Source organism: Corapipo altera, unplaced genomic scaffold, assembly GCF_003945725.1.
Source record: "Corapipo altera isolate COAL_440 unplaced genomic scaffold, ASM394572v1 71, whole genome shotgun sequence".
Classification (NCBI taxonomy): domain Eukaryota; kingdom Metazoa; phylum Chordata; class Aves; order Passeriformes; family Pipridae; genus Corapipo; species Corapipo altera.
The window spans coordinates 6,528,748-6,536,500 of record NW_020884916.1 but is presented as its reverse complement, the minus strand read 5'-3'; positions in this window follow the sequence as shown (position 1 = coordinate 6,536,500).

Here is a 7,753-nt window from a genome sequence, read left to right as displayed (position 1 = left end):
GCACATGGGATAAGCTGCAGAAAGGCTTCAGAGGCAGGAAAGCTGCCTTGTTAAAATGATCCCATAACTGAAATGCCTGTCCTTTCAGGCTGCTGCCAAGGGTACCTGCACATAATTTCTTCCTCCTTCCAGTGCAGGTTCATTTACAATTGTAATGAATGCATTTGTTAGACCACTGAAGTTGGAGTAGGAAGCACAGGGGGTGGGCGCAGCTGCAGTGGAACTGTGGGTGCTGCTCAGGGGTTTTCTGTGCCAGGAGTGAAGTGTGTCCTGTCCTCAGCAGAGCTGATGTCACCTCATTTACCCCCCGGCCCTTCACTCGTGATAGGTTTGGAAGTCTAGGGCTTTATTTTCTCCAGTTTCTGATGATTTGCAGAATCATTTGGACATGACAACAGTCCTTGGCTTCCTTGGCAGCACTGTCTGCAAAAGAGACACCTGGCAGTGTTTGGGGGCCGTTCACTTGGGGTTATTTGGGAACACTCAGCCTCTCTGCAGTTCAGGATACTAGGAAGAGCTCAGCAAATCACTCTGTAGAAGCTTCAGTTTGGTCTCTTCCAGAATATTAGAAGCCTCAAGTTATTGTGAAACTGAGTTTGCCCAAAAATTAGGATGCAGACTGCTTTATATGCAGTGTACACTGAGCCAGGAGAAATCCCATGGGGATGGAATCTGTAATTCCCAATGGAATGCCTAAATTTTTGTGTTCTCCTTTAATTTGTCACTCAGTCTCTATTTCAATTGTCTTGGATGCACATTGGCATAAAGAAAAAGCCAGTTGTATGGGCAAGGTAAGGAAGCTGGAGGGCAGTGGGAGTCCAGGCAGAGGGAGGTCTTCCCTTCTCTCCTGGGGCAGGTCCTGCTGCTGGAGGTGCAGCTACTCCAGCTCAGCTGCCTCCACCTGCTCTGCCGAGGTTCCGCAGCCATTCCTCCTCCATCCTTGGGGAACTGATGGTGGGATGGAACTGGGGGCTCTGACAATCCCTGCCCTGCCTTGCCTTTGCAAACTGCAGTTTGTGGAGTTACTGAATAAAGGGTGAGAGTGTGGCAGGACCCTGCCTGTCCAGGGGGCACACACAGAGAATTCACTGATCCAACCAAATGGAGGGGCAGGAGCGCAGAGTTCTGGCACAGGAAGGGTGTCCCACCAGTGCTGCCATGGCTGGGAGTGTGTTTTGGTGTTGCAGCAAATCCATCTGAGCTCCAGGTTGCCTCTTCCCCATCTCCTTTCCCTCCATCCATTAAACCAACAGCTCTGAAGAGCCTGTTTGCCTCGATAATCCCTCTTTCCCTTTACTCTTTCAAAAACAAAAAGAGAAGCACGACTCACTATTGCTGGGTTCCCTTTGTGTCTTTAACTAGACCAGCACTAAAAATGGAAGATGAGATCCCAGAAATTTCTTTTGATTAGCTGCAAGTTTGAAGAACAATGTGCAAGGGAGAAGGTGGAGGAACACAGGCTGTTGAGGATGCTGGAAAATACTGAAATAATCCCTCTGTGCACTCAGAGGCCACATCATGCAGGAGCTTGGGACTCTGAGGGAAATATGAAAATGAAATTAGTCTCTCAGTAATATGCAATGGGCTTTTTTTTTCCTTTATAACTTTATTGGATTTTCCTTTTTTTTACTTGCCTTATGTTAAAATGGCATTTGAAACTTCTGTTGCAATGCATGGGTTGTATATATTGCTTAATTTCATCGGCCTTTCTCTGAAGAGGTATTGGGAGAAGAACAATGTTTCCTCCTTTTTGCAAGCTGTAGTTTATTTGTTTGAAGTCAGTTTTCCTCTCCCCCTTCCATCTTCTGTTTTCCTTTTTCTGTAGGAGTGTTATGATACTCAGCAACAATACAAATATATGGAGTCTTAGAGAAATTAATTTGAAAATTTGTATTGTTTTTTACAAGCTCTTACATGCACTGGAACATGGCCAGGAGAAATTTTTAAGGAAATGGTTGCTGGCTTAAATATTCAATAGGAAGAAATAATAATAATAATACATCCCAACCCCTTTGCATCTTTTATATTTATTCTAGATCAAGTCACAAGAAAAAGTGGAACCTGTCCAGCATTAAATAAATACAGGTTTTGCTTTACTTGTTGAAATAAGTAAGGAATGAAAACCGAAGAGGCTGAGTTTATATGGGAGCAATAATCCTGCAGTAGAGCAGGAATTCAATCTATTTGATTATGACCAGAAATGTGATAAAAAATAACTCTCCAGACTGTGACTACAGCTTGTAGTACTCTCATATATAGCCCACCTTAAAGGGCTGAATCAAGTACTGCACCACCTGACAGGAAATCCTTAAAGGTTTGATTTTGAGAACAAGTCTGTGGCTAAATCAGTGATTATTCTGTGCTCCATGCAGAGGAATCCAGTCCCATCAAAGATAATATTTGCATTAATATTTACATTAAAGCTTTAAAAGCTTTAGATAAAAGAAAACTCCTGTGTCAGCAGGATGAGATGTGCAACAGGACTGAAGGCAGCCAGGGCTGATCCATCACATCCATGGATACAGCACTTTGGGCATCTCTTTGTGCGTCTTCCCACAAGGAAACACTGCCTGGCACAGCTGGAGTGCCCCTGGACGTGGTGCTAGCCCCGAGACTGCCGGTCTTTCTCTGGGAGCTGAGCTGGGTTCTTGTTCATTGTCCTGCTGGGCAGAGAGGCCAGAGCCTGAATAAACCCTTGGAGTGGCTTTGAAGTGGAAAAAAAAAAATCTTTCAATCTCCAAAGTGGTTCAAACATTATTTTGCTGCCCTGGGAATGCTCTTTGGGTTGGTGTTGTTAGAGACAGGTTATATTGCTGAATGCACCAAACACATCAGGTTTCTGTGCTGGGCAGAAACTTCAGTCAGGAGTATTTGTAGCCATTTTCCTTCACTCCTTTTGTTCCTAGCTGTGATGGTAAAATTATGATGAGAGATTTTTATTTGACCTTCTTTGTAATAAATATTTCAGTGCTTTTTCTGCTTTAGAAGCAGTATGTTGGGAAATCATTTGGAAATTGGGCATTGGGATTGAGATTACTGAGGAGCAGGACTTGCTTCTTTGAGACTTCCATCTAAAGATCTACTTGCAAGCATTGTTTTCTGTCCCTAGTTTGATGAATGGGTCTTTTAATTGATCTCACCTTTTCAAAATTGCATTCTAGGCCTTAAATATAAGTTCTGTTACTGTGTGAAACTGCAGTTTGTTGGCCTGTTGTTCACTGAGGTTTAATGTGGTAATATGGAGTTGTGGACTCCCCATCCCTGGAAGTGTTCAAGAATGGTTTGGGTTGGGAGGGACATTAAAGCTCATCCAGTGCCACCCCCTGCCATGGCAGGGACACCTTCCACTGTCCCAGGGTGCTCCGAGCCCCTTTCATCGTGGCCTTGGACACTGCCAGGGACGGGGCAGCCACAGCTTCTCTGGAAAGATAGAAACATAAAAGGCAGGGATTCTGCAGCTGGAACCCAAGGTGGATGTGCTGGTCAGTGCATACCTGGGGGAGGAGACTTTGTATCAGAAGTGACAGGGAAGGAAGAGGCCTCTGGCTGTGCTGGTTCTGAGGGGCTGCAGGGAGTGAACCATGAATGGGGGTGTTCAGCATGTCCATGTTCTTTGTGCAGAGTCTGCTCCCCTTGGAGAGGCAAGGTTTTCATAATGCTTTTAACTTGAACAATTGGTTGGGTTGGGTTTGAGTTGTTTCTTTCTTTCTTTCTGTTTTTTTCCTTCCCTTTTTTCTCTTCCCCCATTCTCATCCTGCTCAAGCAAAAGCCGTTCTTACTGAAAATCTTTGTTTCTCAGTGTTTGGCCTTTTTTGGGTGTTTTAGTCACTTTGTTGTGGGGTGGGAGTGAGGGACAACAAACAGAAAACTTGTCCATCTTTAAATCTTTATTAAAACCGCACTTAGTAAGACTTAATTTTTTTAGAAGCACTTTCCCTGAGCAGCTATCACTTTCAGTGCTCAAAAAGGCATTTCAAATCTATTTGATTTTCATAATCTTCATTTAAATGCAGCCCCTCGAACTATAGGAGAGATAATTGGACACCCAATTTACTGGTTCTGATATTCTGGGTGTTTGTCAGCAACAGAATTGGAATTAAATCAGCTGTGAGTCCTATTTGATTTGGAGAAGATGTCTGCGAGCTTTACTTTAGTGATTTAAAATTATGGGGATGGTCTTGATTTTAATTTATAAATATTGGGCCTTCTTGCAGGTAGGCCTTATATATAACCCATGTATAAGGTTGGATATTTGTATATAAAAAATACAGATAAATTGATATATAATTTAAAGCAAATCCATAAGCAAAAGCTGATCATCTGAAGAGCCTACAGTGAACATTAGAAGCCTGAGAAATAGTTCTGTGTGGTGTAATGAGTAGAGCTTAGATTTTCTTAATTTTAGAAGATTTTGTGTTTTAGAAAGTTTATTGTGATTTATTTTTTTTTAAATTTCCCTTGTAAAATTATTCAGTGTTTTCCAGATAACAGGACACAGGAAAAAAGACTTCTTGCTGCCACTTCAAATCTGAAGCCCTCAGCTTTGGCACCAGCTCTGGTTCGCTCTCGCAGCCCTTAGAGCATGAAAGTGTCAGAAACATCCAAGTAATCAACTCACCACAAACACAGAAGGAACATATGGCTCCTCCACTCGGAGGGTTTTGTTGATTGGCCTTTAAATTTCACGCGACAAACATCAATCTGCATGTGCAGGCTTGAAGAGATATTTATTTTCAAGGGGAAGATGCAGCATCTTTCACCTGATACTTTTATTTATATTCAAAGAGCAGTCTCTAAATCTATTGTGGCAAGTGTACCCTCTTTTTATAGAAATACTCACCTGTAAATATTGATTATGACAACTCCTTTGCACCAAATTACAGCCTGTCTGTGCCAGGCCATGAGTCACCTGCTGCAGTTGTCACCCAGGAGTCTGGCACTCGTGTTCCTTTTTATAGGTTTGACTTAAACATAGTGATTTACTTTTTTCCCCTCAATTTCTCTTACAGAAATTGAGTCCCAAGACACCTTAAAAGCCATGTGTGGGTTGTTGAGGCGTAAAAGGGACAGGCTGTTCCTGCCTGAGGGAAATCATGGGTGTTAGGTCTGAGGGTCCAATGGTGGGACTGGAAAACCAGGCCCAAGTGATTCCATGTGATCCCTGTGTGTTCCACTGGGAACTCATTTGTTTTGCCATGGCTTTAACTTGCCCTCCCCTGTGCAGGGGATTCCCTGTGGGAATCCTGTCCTGCTCACAGCAGGACGTTCTGCTGGGTGACACGGGAGCTCTGCAGTGGGGGCTTCTCTTCTTCCTCCCCCAAAACTATTTGTAGGACAGTGGCCTCATTTCCCAAGGAAAACTCCCAGTCTAGTGGGCACTGAAAGAGCAGCGTGGTTGATTTAGCAGCCAGTTCTTGCACTGTTGTGTCCTTCCAAATGAAATCAGGGGCAAGGTGAGTTTGGTGCAGCTGTGGTGGGTGTGGGAGAGCAGTAGGTTCTGGTGGAGCTCTGCCCTTCAGCCCTTCATTTTCCTGCAGGAGGCTTTTCTGCTGGTGCAGGACGTGCTGTCCTGCAGGGCTGTTTGAAATGATGTTCTGTTTGGTTTCAGTAAGACAGCCATTTCCTTCCACAGCCTCTGACAGAATATGTTTGGTACTCGTCTGGTTTCTGGGAGTGCTCAGAGATGAGTTGAAAGGCCTTATTTTGGCTCCCCCAAAGGTGCAGGGGATCATCTGCCTGCCTTGCTGGCCCCACAGGGTGATTTTTCTCCTTCCTGCCTTATTGAGAGAGAAAGAGGACTCTGGGGGGTGAGGGCTGGGGAAGCACCAGTGGGACTGGGCAGCACTGCCTGTGACACTGCAGTCATTCCCCGTGCGCTCACACAGCTCAATCACGGTCCCATCTCTTCATTTCTCCTCCAGCTTTTCTGTGCAGACTCCTGTGCCTTGGGAGTGTTCCTGCAGCACTGCGAGTTCAGTCAGTGCTGGCACTCCCAGACATTGTTGGGATTAACTTCTGTCAAATGGAAAAGGGAGTTGCTTTGTTTTTCCTTTAAAGTGGTCTTTAACAATAGTAAGAACTCAAGCACTAGAATGGTCTCCTGTGTTCTTTTCTGATTTACTAACATCATTTGTCCTGAAGTTTTGTAGCTGTTGAGCTCTCCTGTCCATGGAATAGATGCTGGAAGACTGGAGAGCTGTTTAAAATAACTGCCAGTGGATGTTTAAGAAATCCTGTCCCTGTCATCCCAAAAGATGGGGTGTAAGCTCTGATCCAGGCAGTGCTTTTCAGGAAAATCTTGTTTTCAGCAGGTTGTGTTGGGTTCCTTCTCTTTAATTTGTGAAGAATTTGATTTATGCCAACAGCAGTTCTTTGCAAAACAATGAAAGCAAGCTTGTGAACCAAAAGAGAGGTCAGCCCAAGCAGCAAGGTAGCTGCAGGGGGAGTGTTGCTCTCCTGTGTTTAGGATGCTGCAAGGAATACAAACAAGCCTTGTCCTCTTTTGCTCTTTGAGCTGGGTTTGTCTGTAGTCTCTTTACCCCCAACAGCAGCATCCTTTCAAGCTCTGTTAACAAGCCTGTAATTTCCAACAGTCGAGGAGATGTGCTTTTAAAAAGCTGTGCAAGACCACTTTCAGCTGGAGCAAGGCAGGCAACAGGGGAGCATCCTTAGGGATTCTTCATCTTGTGCCTGGATGAGGGTCTTGAAAAATCACTTGGGAGCTTCAAGTTGTTGGACTGAGCTCCAGTGGTTTAAGGAGTTACCAGTAAATCCTTCCAGTACCTGAAGGCCACAAGAAAGATGGAGAGAGACTATTCACAAGAGCCTGGAGTGAGAGGACAAGGGGGAATGGCTGCCCACTGACAGAGAATAGGTTTGGATTAGATATTGAGGAGAAATTCTCCCCTGTGAGGGTGGGGAGGCCCTGGCACAGGTTGCCCAGAGGAGCTGTGGCTGCCCCATCCCTGGAAGTGTCCAAGGCCAGGTTGGACAGGGCTTGGAGGAACCTGGGCTAGTGGAAGGTGTCCCTGCCCATGGCAGGGGGTGGCACTGGATGATCTTCAAGGTCCCTTCCAACCCAGACCATTCTGGGATTCTAAATCTATGATAAGAAACAACTGCAGGGGAAAGGAGTGGTAATAATTGTAAACTTGCTGTCTCTTTGCTGAATGAAATAAGTCCACTATATGTTAAAAAAAGTATTAAGCATTGCATGTGTGTAAAAAAAAAAAGTTTTTTTCCCCATAACTAGATAATCAACTACTGCACTATGTGAATACAGACTGCAAAAGGCTGTGCCTGAAGTAAAACCCAGCCCTGCTGCAGAGCTGGGAGCATGAAGACAAAAAGCACATAAAATCCTCATTTCACTCCAATTACTGAGAAAATGCTTTAAACCTATTTCCCAGTTTGTGTTTAATTTTAGTTACTTATGAATGTCTGTAAATATTACCTCGTGGAGACAGGAGAGAGACTGGGCTTTGCCTTTTAACTGCTGCTTTTACACCTGGTGTGCTCATTACATTCTGGAAGCTTAATGAGGAAGCAACTTTGGAGCCTGGTGGGCACAATTTGCAGCTCCCCTGCTGTGGGCTGGGCAGTGCTGTGGGTGAGCAGTGCTGTGGGTGAGCAGTGCTGAGGGTGGGCAGTGCTGTGGGCTGGGCAGTGCTGTGGGGTGGGCAGTGCTGTGGGTGAGCAGTGCTGAGGGTGGGCAGTGCTGAGGGTGGGCAGTGCTGTGGGGTGGGCAGTGCTG